Source organism: Eschrichtius robustus, chromosome 3 (genome assembly GCF_028021215.1).
Source record: "Eschrichtius robustus isolate mEscRob2 chromosome 3, mEscRob2.pri, whole genome shotgun sequence".
Taxonomy (NCBI): domain Eukaryota; kingdom Metazoa; phylum Chordata; class Mammalia; order Artiodactyla; family Eschrichtiidae; genus Eschrichtius; species Eschrichtius robustus.
In genome coordinates, this window is record NC_090826.1 from 115,016,524 (window position 1) to 115,031,240 (window position 14,717).

A 14,717-nucleotide genomic window follows, 5' to 3' on the forward strand; every position below is an offset into this window, starting at 1 on the left:
TGTCACATTCATTGGAAAAGGCCAATCTAACCATGCTGGTTTATTTTTACATTTTTTTTCCAAATATACTTTTCAGCTCCATAATTTGGGATAGATAGTTCAATCTATCCCTTTTGTTTCTAGAAACTGATTTCAGTGAATGGGATCATAATTTTGGGTAATTACTAATGAATGCCTCCCTGAGAAAATAGTGTTTAAATGAATTGTATCATTCACTAAAAAGACCAAGTATTTGATCTAATCTTTGGTGGGGAGCCAAGGTCGATGACGTGAACGAGTTAATTTTTTTCAATTCTCCTTTGTACCCTGTTACAAGTAAGTCACCTAAAATTCGTGTATAAATGACCACCATACTCTGCCTTTTATTCATCGAGTAAAGTGCTAATCTGTCTGTGTTCCTAAATCCTAGGAATTTATCTGGCTTATGGTTTTAATGACTGAATTTGAGATGTGTTCTTTTTCAGCACAGAGTGATTTCTCGTGAATGGTGCTATGATAGAATTTAGTTCTTTACATAACAAGTTCAACATTAACACTGGCCACTGTAGGAGCACATTTATATTTGTCTTACTAATTTTGACCAGGCTATTTTCAACTTTTCAAGACTTGTGGTAGATGCAAAAATGGCCACATACTCTTCCCCAACCTGCATCTGTGACCTTATAATGTGACTTGGTAGCTTCTCTCATAAAAGAGGGGGAAATCTATTTCTTTACCTCTTGAATACAGTCTGGCCTTGTGTCTTGCTTTGGCCAATAAAGAGTGGCAGAAGCAATGATATGAAAATCATAAATGTCTCAAGATGTTTTGCATGCTTCTGCTTTTACTGATTCATCATAAACCAGACAGTCCAAACCCAGCCATCAGCTGACGGCAGAAATGCATAAGTGAGTTCAGCCAATAACGGTCCAGCACCGCCCAGGCCAGAACAGCGGTCGAGATAAATCCAGGCGGAGTTACCATACTGCCAAATCATAAGATAAATAAATGGATGTTGATTTAAGCCATTAAGTTTTAGGATGGTCTTTTACACAGAATTACTATCTGATATGACTTATCTCAATACACTATAAGCATCATGACCAAAGTTTTTAGTTCCATCTTAATTCTTAATGATATTGAAATAAATATAGTTTTTCCAGGTGGTAGTATTTATACTTTTATAAACTGCTGTAGAAAATGCCATGCATTGGTTAAAAATATCACACACTTAGCCTTTCAGCTCTTAAACCATATTTTCAACTTCCTGAACATCAGCCAATGCTTGATTCTCTTCAGGAAACATAATATTTTTGCCCTCAAGAGACATTCTTTTATAGATTTACCCTCTGTGAAAGTTTTTGTACTTGGAAACTTTTTGTTACTTACTGAGCACATAACTGCATTTTATAGTGGTAGTATTTAATTTATGAACACTAAAAAGAGGTCCTCTTTAAAGTTCAGTTCTTTATTTTTTTAGTTCATTAAGTTCTTCAATGTGAATCTTTCTCTAGTCTGTCATAATTCTTGCTATAATTTGTTTTATAATGGTACCTTTATTTGCATTTAATAAAAAAAAGGCACACTGGAAATTCCCTGGTGGTCTAGTGATTAGGATTCAGCGCTTTCACTGCTGTGGCCCGGGTTCAGTCCCTGGTCAGGGAACTGAGATCTCACAAACCTCGGGTAGTGGCCAAAAAGGAAAAAAGAAAAAAAAAAGACACACTTTATTTGCATATATATGTAGGAATACTTTTTACTTTTATAAAGAAATGATCTCTTCTTGAAACCACAAGTTCTTCTCGAAACCACAAGTTCTTCTCATTCTGTCTTCTGTTTTCCTACTTTTGGTAGAGACATAGGTAAAAAAGCCACTCTTTTCTTAAATCTACTGTAAGTAAACAGTTGGACATTTGAGAGAATAAATGGAAACTGCTACTTGGCTTAGATTCAATGAAACAAAGGGAATAACAGATACTCTGGTCAATTGGAGAGCATGTGCTCCATTTGAAAGCAGAAGCTGATATTCAACTCTAGAATAATGTCACCAAATCTGAAAATCTGTTATCTGATTTTTCAAACTTCTTAAGAGAAGCTCCAAATACAGATTTTTGTGTGAAACCTCCTGAGTTCTAAATTACAACTGATTTAAACCATAACTTTAAACACTGTGTGAGTCAAGGATGTGCACCAGATGAACATGAGCATGGTGGGATTTTTACATTTCTCCTCCCGGTCAATACATAGTATTAAGCAAAGTGGCCTAAACACAGATTAGATGAATGAATGTATAAATGAATGATAGGATAGTATAAAATAGGGGCACAAAATAGGGAAGGACAAAACCTTTTCAGGGTTTTGCTCCAGGATTTGGTAAAGTAATTCAGGGAGGAAAAAGAAAAGACAAAAGTAGCAGGAGGCCGACTGAGGAGGCATTTTGAAGGAGGCTTGATCTCAAGAAAGAAGAAAAAAATCTCCCTCTCCCATAGCTTCCTCATGCTCTGCACGATAAAACACTCTACCTCTTTGACAGAGATGCTCTTCTTTAATGGGATCCTAAAGTCTGAACTCCTTTTGAAGCAAGCCCTCTTGCATCCTCTCCAGATTATGGAAAGGGTTATGGTTGGAAGAAAAAAAAAAAGATGGGATACCCAAAGAGATGAAGAACACTGAACCATCAATTTTCCAAGAAAGGGCTCTGCTTGGGGGAGTAGGACAGGATCCAAGGACCCTTTCTTCTCTCCCTTCCCCATTCATCCTGTTACTTCTGAATATAATGGTCTCTCAAGCCCAAGAAGACATTTCTTAGGTTCAGATAGTTGGAGGATTTCCTAAGCTTATCTCCTGGTCCAGTTCTTGGCAACTGGGTGGAGTTCCTACCTTGAAGAACTCCAGAATTAAAAAAAAAAAGAAAAAAAAAATCTCAGCATATGTGTGGTTGCCAGAGCTGGATTGAGTTTATTGTTGGTTTGTGGGAGTTAATGGTGGTATAAATTGAGAGAAAAGCAAGAAGAAATTGATCCTTCTGTATCAGGGTAAGTCACACCAGCAAGGTATTTTTATAAGGATCACAAAACACCTCTAATCACAAATCTTCCATTCCATAGTAGAAAGTAGAGTCAAGAAAACACTCTGATTAATCAAATAAATCTGTGATTGGAACATACAGAATCCAGAACTTCTGAGATGCAAGTTCTTTTAATGTCCTAGTTTTCCAGTCAGGAATGGAACTTGGTGAGTGTGGGTATGCGTGGCCGTAAGGGGTGAGGTGTGGGGTGCTAAAGCAGGCCATAAACAACTAATTTTAGGTATCTGTGGAGCTGGGACCAGCAGAACTTGGCACTCTCATGAAGATGTCCAGGGGTAAGTACTGGAATATAAATAGTACCACTGACTTGCAAACTCTCGATGCCCCAAAGCTGCTATGAGAGTTGTGGTTATTGAGGTTCTCATGAAGTTAGGATGAAAAATTTATAAGAAGTGGACGTTCAAAGAATAATATCCCCATGGATATTCTCTACAATTTAAGGAGAAAAATAAAGGTATAGACCCAATTAGTCATATTCTAAGATGCCCAAGTTACTATCTTTAGTAGACTCTTGTTATTTACTTATTTATTTGATCTCTTGAGTAAAACACACCCTATTTATCATCACTTTGATTTCCTTTTAGGTGGACTAACCTAGTGTATGGTCTTGGTGGGAAATAGGGCAGCCTCTCCTTTTAAAATCCCAGTGAACAAGATTATTCCATCCCCTATTCCTGGGTTGTCAAGAGATGGGTGTGTGACCTAGGCTCGGTCAGTCAGTCCTTTGCCCTGGGACTTTGCAGCTTGAGCTGGTGGCATTAGGGTGCGGGGTTGCTGCGGTGGACAGGTCCGTGTGTGGATCACAACATTTCTGTAGTATGACATTTGCTGTGGTCCCTACTGCTTGGGCCTCCCACTCTCTCTTGTTCCTATTTATTTCTGAAGCCCAGTCCTCCCATTTTCTGAGTCTCTGACATACTTTCAGTAAAGTATCCCCTTTTTGAAAAGAGAGCCAGAATTGATTTCGGTTGCTAGAACCAAGAACCCTGACTAAAATATTACCTGAAGACTGGAGAAGAGACGTGAGCTTTCTGCAAAGTCTACTCGATTGATTAGAATACATAAGGGTATGTAGAATGCATGTAGGGTTCTAGGTATGTGCCTATGTTTGAGAAAAGGGGGTAGTAGCAACATGGGTAAAATTCACTAGAAACCTCTTGATAAACTGTTTTTGGAATGTCTGTAAGAGACAATCTTTCCCATAATAATGATGATAACAATAATTCAAATATTAAAATTACCACTTATTACATGCCTTCTTTACAAAAGACATTTATTTCTTAGAAGGTCTCAATCTTTTAATAGCCCTATGAGATAAGAGCATTTACTCCCATTTTATAGGTAAGATAACCGAGGTTCAGAGAGGATAATAATTTCCCAAGGTCAGACAACTGGTAAAAAATCAGTCAACATTCCCCTCCAGTCCAAATCTTGTTCTCTTTTTGTTCTACAAGGTCATCTCTCTTCCAAAAACAGAGGGGGGAAGATTCTAGCCCAAAATATACCTTGTGAACCTCATATTGCTAAGTCTCTGCAGTTATCTTTTTTAACCACCGTGTCAACCAGACATTCTCAGACCCTCATTTTATTTTTAGATCTCACTGGTTTGTAACTTACTGGCGGTTGCATGTCAGGATTGCTAGCTCCAGAGCACAGAGGCAAGTGCTGCTAGGTGGAGTATGCATGCTCTTATTCCAAACACACCATCCTCCTTTTTGTTGACCTAGATAGTCCTTTGTGCTTTGTATTTTTGTTAGGGTTCTCTAGAGAAACAGAACCAGTAGAATATATGTAGGTATATCAAAAGAGATTTATTATGAGGGATGGACTCACATGATTAAGAAAGCTAAGAAGTCTCATGATCTACTGTCTGCAAGCTGGAAGCCCAGGAAAGCCAGTGGTGTAGTTCCAGGCCAAACCTGAAGGCCTGAGAGCCACTGGAGCCAGTGGTGTAACCAGTCTGAGTCTGAAGGTCCAAGAACCAGGAGTGCTGATGTCCGAAGGCAGAAGCAGATCAATGTCCCAACTCAAGCCCTTTCTCCACTTTCTTGTTCTAATCTGGCAGTCAACAGATTGCATGATGCTCACCTGCATTGATGAGGCTGGGTCTTTTATACTCAGTCCACTGATTCAAATGCTAACCTCTCCCAGAAACACCTTCACAGATACACCCACAATTAATATTCTACCAGTGATCTGGGCATCCCTGAGCCCAGTCCTGTCGACAAATAAAATTAACCATTGCTTATCTCAACTTCAACGGAGGTAGTTGTCAGGTTTTCCTTTCTTCTTTTTTTTTTTTTTTTTCTCCTTCCCTTTGTCTGTGACCTTTTTATTATTTCTGCAGTGACCAGGGGCTGTTTGACTCATCATTTCTCCTTTTCAGAATTTATTTTCCTCCCTTTTGTTTCAGAAATATATGTCTTGTCTAATTTGCCTAAACTTTCTGGAAACATTTCAAAGATTTAAATTTTTCATGCAATCCAGAGCAAAGAGGCTGAAGGTAGTGTAGGGTAGGAAGTAAAGGTGGGGATAAGGAAGATAGGAGAGACAGTCTGTGGTATTTGGGGGACCATGGGCTTTGAAAATTTTGGAATAAAAGGGACAGGTCTCTGCTTTCAGGGACAGTGAAATAAACTTTCTGTAAAGGCAGGTTTATATTGGTCTCAGTTATTTTGTATTTCTTGGTATGAAAGCCTCATTTCATAACTATCTGAAATCTCTAGGACTAGGGATTAAATGGATATGAAATTAAGGCTGATGGTATATAAAGAACGATTCTGGAAAGAATATTTACACTTAAATTGCCTAAGAAAGTCATTTCTTTTTCTTTTAAATTTATGTGAAGTTAAAAGTTAATCTAGAAGCAGTTTTAAAAATTAATTTGGGTTTTGGTGGGGGGGAATGGGAAGTAGAAGGTACAGAGTGAGGAAAGAAACCCTTTAGCTAGGAACTTAATGGCTTTAAGGTAGTTTTTCATATAATTAAGCTACATTAATGTAATATAATGTAGTCTGACTACATTACTGTAGTAGAAGCAGATGAATATAAAAATATATTACCATCGATACAGGAAGTCATTGCAAGAGTTTGTTTTTCACAACTAGTTTTTTTATTCCAATTAGAATTACTTATGCTACATTATTATGTTTAATTTATTGATTTATTCTAGCCTCATGAAGCTAGAATATATATAAAAATATATATGACGATCAAGACTTAAATGGATGTCGAAAGATGAAAGGTGAAGAAATGGGGTAAACTAGTAAACCAAAGCCAGGAGTGGAATTAGAACATGACACACATACCGCAAGGTCTTGCCTGATGGGAAAAGTGCTTGAAAGTTCAGGTCTTGGTTTCTTGTGACCAAAGCAAAGAAGGCAAGATCATGAGTTGACACTGTTCAGGAATGTTGTTAAGAGAAATCAGATCTTGCTCTGGCACGAGGATTCACTGGACAGCAGAATCACAGTTTCTGACAGGGACACCAATTTTGCAGTGTGAGTGGCTGAGTCTACATCTCCTCCCACTGCTTGCCAAGTCGAGAGCCCTCTCTCACAATTAAACTCAAGGATTCTTCAAAGTCTCCCCCACGGGCCCTGCAACTTGCTAACAGAGGCCCAAGGCTTCTGCTCACTGTGTGCAGGTGCTGACTGCAAAGCTGGCCCTCAAGGGATTTGTGGGCAGCTCCTACTCACAAGGGTCCCCTTGCCTTTGTGTCCTGTCTGTGACCTGGGTCTCCTGGCTGAGGGCCCCTGGGCTGTTCTGGCTCCACCTCAGGGTGGTATAGGGATAGTCCGGGTGAGGGCATGAAGAAAACTGGAAAGACGGCTCCAACAGCAACACCTGGTCCCTGAAGGAAACGCAGGGTCTGGGTCACAAGCAGGTCATGGGGATTGGATATTCTCATAACCTTCTCTAGCATCCTCATGGCGTACTTCTTAGCCCTGACTTTCCTTGCTCAGTCCCTGGCAAATAATTCTTTTCCTTGAAATAATGGCTGAGGAGTCCTGGGAGAGAAGTACACGGTTATCCTGGTGGGCACCTGAAGACCCCAGTGATCTGAGTCAAGGTCAAGACATGCCTGCAGGACCTGTTCTGACTCACTGCAGGTGCCTCTCAGGCTCCTTTCATGCTCAGATGAGGCTTCTGGAGGCTGCCCTTTCCCCACCTTAGGACAGACAACGGAGGAATTCTGAGGGGAAAAAGCTCATGAGAGAAAGGAAGTTACTGTTTTTGTTGAGGGTCCACTGTGCCTAATGCATTGAACTACGTGCTTCATTGAGGGAGAATAAGTCCTGGGAAGAGACAAGCCAGGAACATGGACCCACTTGCCTTCCAGACGTGTTTCTAGGTGCTCTGCTGGGGAGGAAATTAGAAAATCATGAGCAGTGAAAAACAGCAAGCCTCTTACAGCCCAGTCCTTAAACTGTCCCCCAGCGTTTCAGCCTCTCTCCCAAGACAGGAAAGAGACACAATAGCAGCAGGCTCTGAAAGATTCAGCCATCAGGAGAGACCCACATTGTCTTCTCATGTGCAGGGCGATGACTGCTATCAGTGCCAAGGGACAGACATTGCTGCTCTGGAAAGCTCTCCTGTGCCTTACAGCCCACTTACCCCCTCAGCTCCAGTGAAGACAACAGCATTGCCCCAAAGCTCACCTGCACCCTTCTGTCCCTGCTGGGTGCTCCAGACCTGGGAGTAAACCATGCACAGACACACTGGATTCACTGAAAGAGGGGACAAGATTAGACAGGTGGTGGTGTTCAAGGACTCACACAGGCGCTTTTCCTGACCACATGCTTCATACTTACCTTGACAACCCCAAATGAGTCCCAGCAGGACCTGGGATGTCAAGGACATCCTTACAAGCCTCACCTCATTGGCCCTTTCCCTACACCTTTCCTCACCTGGAGCCCTGACAGACAGACATTTCACATTTTTCATTCATTCAGGGCAGACAGCAGGTGCTTTACACCTGGAAAATTTAGCGATTTGGCTACTGGCTGTGTAACCTAAACGAATCGCTTAGCTTCTGTAGACCTTGGTGTGCTCTTTATGAATATAGTGTAGTGCATTAAACATGAGCTCTGGGGCCACACTTCTTCAGCCAGCCTGTAGTTGGGTCACTTTAAGGTTACTCATCATTCCTGTACCTCTTGTTTCTGTATTTGTGAAATGGGGAAAACAGTAATAATAATAATACCTCTCAAATGAAGATTAAATTAGTCAATGCATGCTAAAGTGACGGTAACAGCATTTGATACACGGTGAAGATATTGCTACTATTTTTTTTATTATTATTATTTTGTTAGTTTTACGAATTAGCCCAAACCTGGCTGTGCTTTTGAGTTACTCAGGGAATTAAATAAATACCATTTCTTGATTCTCATTTCCAAAAATTCAGGTTCAGTAAGTCTGGGCTGGGATCAGATATTTGTTTATTCTATGGCTGATTCTGTTGTGCAGCCAGATTTATTGACTCCAGGGCTATGCTGCTTAACACTATGGGATGCTGTCTCTGTAGACTACCATGTGAATGGCATCCCCTGGAGTTGTACTGTGTGGTGACTCTGACCTGGTTTCTTCCAGTCTTAAGAGGCTGTGATTCTGTTCTGTGTCCCAGATAGGCACAGTTCAGGGTAATCCTATAGCATATATTCAGGACATACTTGATTTTGAAATTAAAGGACCCACAGTTTTGAATTCTTGAGGGTTTTTTTTTTTTTTTTTTTAATTTATTGGCTGCATTGGATCTTCATTGCTGCGCAGGGGCCCTCTCTAGCTGCAGCGAGAAGGGGCCACTCCCTGTCGCGGTTGCGGGCTTCTCATTGCGGTGGCCTCTCCTTGTTGTGGAGCACAAGCTCCAGGCACGTGGGCTCAACAGTTGTGGCTCACGGGCTCTAGAGCGCAGGCTCAGCAATTGTGGCCCACGGGCCCAGTTGCTCCGCGGCATGCGGGATCCTCCCAGACCACGGCTCGAACCCGCGTCCCCTGCATTGGCAGGCGGACTCCCAACCACTGCACCACCAGGGAAGTCCCTTGAGGGTTTTAATTATTTGGCCATCACTGATTCGCTTTGCACAAGTAATATACAGTCTTGCCTGGAAGGTTTAAAAAGTGAATATTTAAATGAAATAAACATGAACTTTAACAGGTACCCTTAGCAGGCAGGGTAGTTTTCATCCTGCTGGAGTCTATATTCTTCCTTCCTCTGTCCTGAAAATAAGGCGCTTTAAAACACTCTAAATACCCTTCAAGGCCATGGAGATCTGCAACCACTTGTTTGGTGTGTGCCAGGCTCCCTTCTGTCCCTCTGGTTAGTATCTTCATGGGGACATTTCGCTCTGAAGGTCTTCTGCAGTCTCTTGGCACAGGGCATTTTAATAGGCTCCTTTTGTGACTGGGGATATTAAGTGAGGGCCGGGGTCCTTTTCCTTCCCTGTGTTAGGATTTTCTCTAATTTTGACATTGTCTTTATGTGAGCTTGCTGGATATCTGGAGGGCTCCTAAGGATGGAAGTGCTGTCCTTGGCACCAATATGCTGGGCGTCCCTAATCCATCTAGTAAGTGCATTATGGCATAATATTACAGGAGCCTTTTTTTAAAAAGGTAAAAGTAGTGGAAAGACTCCCCAGAGAGAAACATCAAAAGCCTCTCTTGGGATTAACAGCTCTTCTTAGGGCATAAGAATTGAAAAAGGTGATGGAAGCGGGCTGAATTGGGAGAGGAAATGTGATTATTCCATTGTGGGTAAAGGACCCAGCCTATATTAATTTTGGAACAAGTGACTTCTTGGAGTCAAGGTAGTGATATCGGATTGTCTATTGTCAAGATTTTAGCTGGCTTTGTGTGTCCAATAAAGTCTTCTTCTGGGGGGAGGCACCCCTCACCTATTAGATGACAATTGTGCTTGGTTCATGAGGTTTGGGTGAGGTTGCCTCCTCCTTCCTTACTCCTGTGAAGGGTGGGACATGTGCCATTCATGCTCCAGGCTGGCTCGTCCCAAGTTCTCCTTGAGACTTCTGCAGGAGCCATCTGGATCCTGAGCATTAAACAAGAGGCAGGCTTGGAGTAGCCAGCACCCTCCTGCTACCAAGAGGGCAGCCTAGGACCTGTCTCTGTGTGAGTACAAGCTGAGGTAAGCAAGCTGTGGCTGACTTCCATCTATTTATGTTTTCCACGGGCTTGATTCTCTACTTGCACTTCATTCTTCTCTAATTGTCAATGTTTTTGTCACAAGCTTTCTCAAGTCCTTCATGCAATGAATTAGAGGTATAACTAAATGAGTAAATGAAGTAAAAGACATTTTATATAAAATGATTGTGTACTTCATGTTATCCTCAGAATGCCTCTATGAGGGCAAGGAGAGGATGCATTAATATCCCCATTTTCAGAGAAAGAAAATGAAGGTCCGAGAGATAAAATCATTGTCTTGGTAGGTTTTTAATATATCCCACCCAGCAAGTGGCAGAACTGTGGCTAGAACTCATCTCTTTACTTCCAATCCAAGGCTCTTTCTATTATATTATACATTATCATATATAATTATGCATAATATAGTATATTATAATATATTATAATTAATATGCCAGTTATACTGTACTTAATATACCCATTGTATTATATTCTATAGTACTTAGAATACTCAGATTATTTCTTTTCAAATCTAGTTCCCTGTTGTATTTCTCTTGTCTATGCATCTTCATGGAGATTGTTTCTAACCCATAGCTATTTTGTCAGAGTTCTATTGAATAAACAAATGTAAATGGGCAATCAGTCTCACTTGAACTCACATATGTAAAGCACTTTCTTGGAGGGTTGAATTACTTTAACTGACAGCCTCACCCACTGGGTGGTAGCTTCCAGACTACGTGTATGCCACCTGCTGCACCCAAGGAGCATTTTGGGTGATAATCAGCAACAAAGAGTAAAAGCAGAAGTTACAAACCTGACTTCCTCTGGAACCTTAAGTAAAAAACAGAGCAGCAGTTGCCAGGAAACCAAGCAGTGACTCCCCCCACCTCCCCGCCATCACTGCCTCCGGAAGGTGGCTCTTGTCCTCTGCAGGTTCTGAAGAGAGAGGCCTGGGACTCAGGCTGGAAATCTGTGGATACTGCGGGGGAGGGGGTGTGAGGTCGGGGATGGGGCAGGGGTCCCAGTGAGTTTTGCCTTAGTTTGAAATGGTTAAGTGGATGTTCAGTTATTTGTCCAATGACCTGGAGTGTAGTCCACTCCTCTCAGGCTAGTGTGAGGCTGGCTGCTAACTTTCACAATTTCTAGTAGTCTCTATTTCCAGTATGAGTTACTGAGGAACCCCAATTTTTTTTTTTTTTTTTTTTTTGGCTGTGGCACATGGCTTGTGGGATCTCAGTTGCCTGACCGGGGACTGAACCTGGGCCATGGCAGTGAAAGTGAGGAGGCCTAACCACTGGACCACCAGGGAATTCCCGAGGAGCCCCAATCTTAACCAAATGCCCTTTCTCATTGACCGGCACGCTTAGAGTCTTTCCTCTGGAAGGGAAGCGTGTAACCCAGGCTCACGCAACACACAAATGACACCGAATAGCAGTGCCTCACTGCGCTGGGCCCCCAGGCCATTGTCAGCCTCACGGAGTAGTTCCCAGAATGCTCTGCCATCAGAAGGAGGTTGAAGGAAGCTCCCCTTCCAGAGGGGCTTGAGCTGCTCCCCAGGCTGACATCCTCATGATAAAACTGGTACAGGATCGGGGGAGAGCCTCCCCGGGCCTCACAGGGAAGCTCCATCGCGTTCCCCACCACAGCCTGGGCCCCGGGATCCCTGAGGGTGAGGACAGGGCGACACACAGGACCTGAGGGGGACCGCGGGCTGTCAGAGAGGGTCTCTTCCTCTTGACAGTTCACCGCCTACCCCTGCCTCTGTTCCCACATTCCAGATTTAGTCCTTAGATCAGGGCTGTCCAACAGAACTTCCTGCAATGGTGGAAATGCTCTATTTCCGTGCTGCTCAGTATGGCAGCCACTACCCCATATGGCTGTTGTGCACTTGAAATGTGACTAGTGTGAATAAAAGAGAAAATTTTTTATTTTAATTAATTTAAATGTAAACAGCCAAATGTGATGAGCGGCCACGGTATTGAACAGCACAGCTGTAGAGGCATTTACCCCAGAGCTGTGAGGATGAATTCCAGGAAGCCTTTCTCCGGCTGGCTGACAGCATCAGTGTTCTTTCCTCTCTTTCGTCTTACTATCTTATTTTTTTTCTACCGAATTTGTAGTTCCCCTAAAGCAGCTATTCATTTTGGAAGGTCTGCCTTTGTTAGAAAAGAATTATCTCTTCATAGCTCTGGTCCCTATGATCACCTTAAAGTGTTCTCATGACCCAAAGGATCCCTGAGCCCAGTTTGAGTACCTCTGACTGAACTGTGGGCGGGTGAAACTCACTTCTCACAGTGATATTTACTGCCTCACTCTGGATGAGGCCATAGCTGTTGTCAGCTGTAGAGTAGTATCCCCCAGCCTGGCCCTCCGTGATAACAAGGATTTACAGCTCTGCTCCCTGGAAATGCCAAGTTTTTGTCCCCAAACTCTCCTTCACGTCCCCTCTGTGTCAGGAAAAGGCGATGTCCCCTGCGCCTTCAGACACAGAGCAGACAAGGACCAGTGTCTTCCTTTCAATCACCTGCCCTTTGGGGGGGCAGAGTTTCCATGGAGACACAAGACACAGGGATCCCTGTGTGAATAGGAGACAGCAGGTGAGGCTTGACTCTTGGGAACATCAAGGCTGAAGTGGTTGGTATCACCCTAAAAGTGACAGCAGATGGAGTTGGAAATTTTGAGCAAGATCAGAAAAGACAGATCTTTGTAGAGTACGAATTGAGAATGCTGGGTGTCAATCCTGAGTATATTTCTGTGGGAGGCAAGATTCTCACTTCTCAGCCTTCAGTCACATAAGGTTCCTCATCTCATAATGTACTCATTTCAGGAGCTTATTTCCCCTAGTGGGCCAGGGTGGGCAACACCAGGGAAAAAATCCTTGGGCTTGTGCTTGGTGACAATGGGTAGAAGTCTTGTGCTGAGAACTAGGAAGAATAATGGAAAATATTAGCCCTCCTTTAAAGGGACATCATGCAAGGTGATAAACTGCTTCTCTCCCTTCTTTTCAGACCTACCTGAAGACCCTCTGCTTCAATACTATCTTCTCTAATTGCTCCGATATAAAATGGGTCTCTCTGTTCTCTCAAATCCTATTGTGTTGGATTTGGTACTAGGCTACTCTCTAGCTGACTGTCAGCTCCCTGCAAAGCCTCTATAGCATAATAATAGGCACCCAGTATATATCTGATTATATTACAATAGGAAAGGTAAAGTTAAGAGGAATGTGGTGGACATTCTGAAGTTTTATGATTCTTGAAGCCTCTCGGTAACCATTCCAGTCCTAAAGCACTATTAGAAATGAGAGGAGCTCAGGATAGCCTCCGGATCTCTCTGGAACAGACCCCCATCCCCATCTTATGGGAAAAGAAGGAACTAAGGTCTGAATAATGTCCTGCCCTACCTCCCCTTTTCCAGCCCCAGTGTCCCTTTTCACCAAAACTCACTCTGCACATAAATTTGGAATCTCTGGCTCTGTTTCCAGACACAGGAAGTCACTTCTGTACCTTGTACCAGGAAGACCCTGAGTCTTCTTTCCACCTGGCAGTGATCTGGAGCTTTGGGTAGCTGCTCCAGCATGACCCTAGGTCCTAGACATCTCTGAAGAGGTGAAATTGAAGTTGGGCATCTGACTCTGTGGGGAGAGCGGAGTCTCACAGGTTAGGGTTACTAGACTCTCCTTGGTGGGCCAGACGGTGTTAGCTGTCAGCACAGGAGGTGGAAACAGCTCTAAAGAGAAGAACAGACATAATCCGAGGGCAGCGAGGCTCAGAGCACCTGGAGAGACTCATCTATGTTCTCAGCACTATCAAATAAGTCTTACAAAACCAAGTCAATAGAATCACCACCCAACTCCCTGGCACAACTGAAGTATCATAATTTCTACCCATGGCTTTCTAGGGAAGCTTGATGAGCACACCCTCTTCCTCCCCGCTCCTTGACGAGCCTTGTTTGCACCCAACCCTGCTATACCTGGAGTGTAGTTATTACCTTGAATTTTGACCCTTACAAGGTTTGAAGTTCTTTGCCACAGAGATACATAACCTTTCTCAGAAAGCAGCGCAATTATATAAGCCATTGTATCTGGAGACCGCTTTTGGTATGCTGAAGCTTGAGTTCCTTGTAAAAGCAGCAAGTTTTTTTCTTTTTTTTTTTTTAAACATCTTTATTGGAGTATAATTGCTTGACAATGGTGTGTTAGTTTCTGCTTTATAACAAAGTGAATCAGCTATACATATACGTATACCCCCATATCTCCTCCCTCTTGCGTCTCCCTCTCACCCTCCCTATCCCACCCCTCTAGGTGGTCACAGAGCACCTAGCTGATCTCCCTGTGCTATGCGGCTGTTTCCCACTAGCTATCTATTTTACATTTGGTAGTGTATATATGTCCATGCCACTCTCTCACTTCATCCCAGCTTACCCTTCCTCCTCCCCGTGTCCTCAAGTCCATTCTCTATGTCAAGCAGCAAGTTTTTTCCCATCCTTGTAGTAAATCATTTCATTCAATTCCCCT

At 42.8% G+C, this 14,717-nt stretch overlaps 1 pseudogene; it reads right to left on the reverse strand.

The window, feature by feature from the left end:
- Positions 1 to 4,923: 4,923 nt before the first annotated feature.
- Positions 4,924 to 14,279, reverse strand: LOC137760666 (Fc receptor-like protein 2; annotated as a pseudogene).
- Between the last annotated feature and the right edge of the window lie 438 nt (positions 14,280 to 14,717).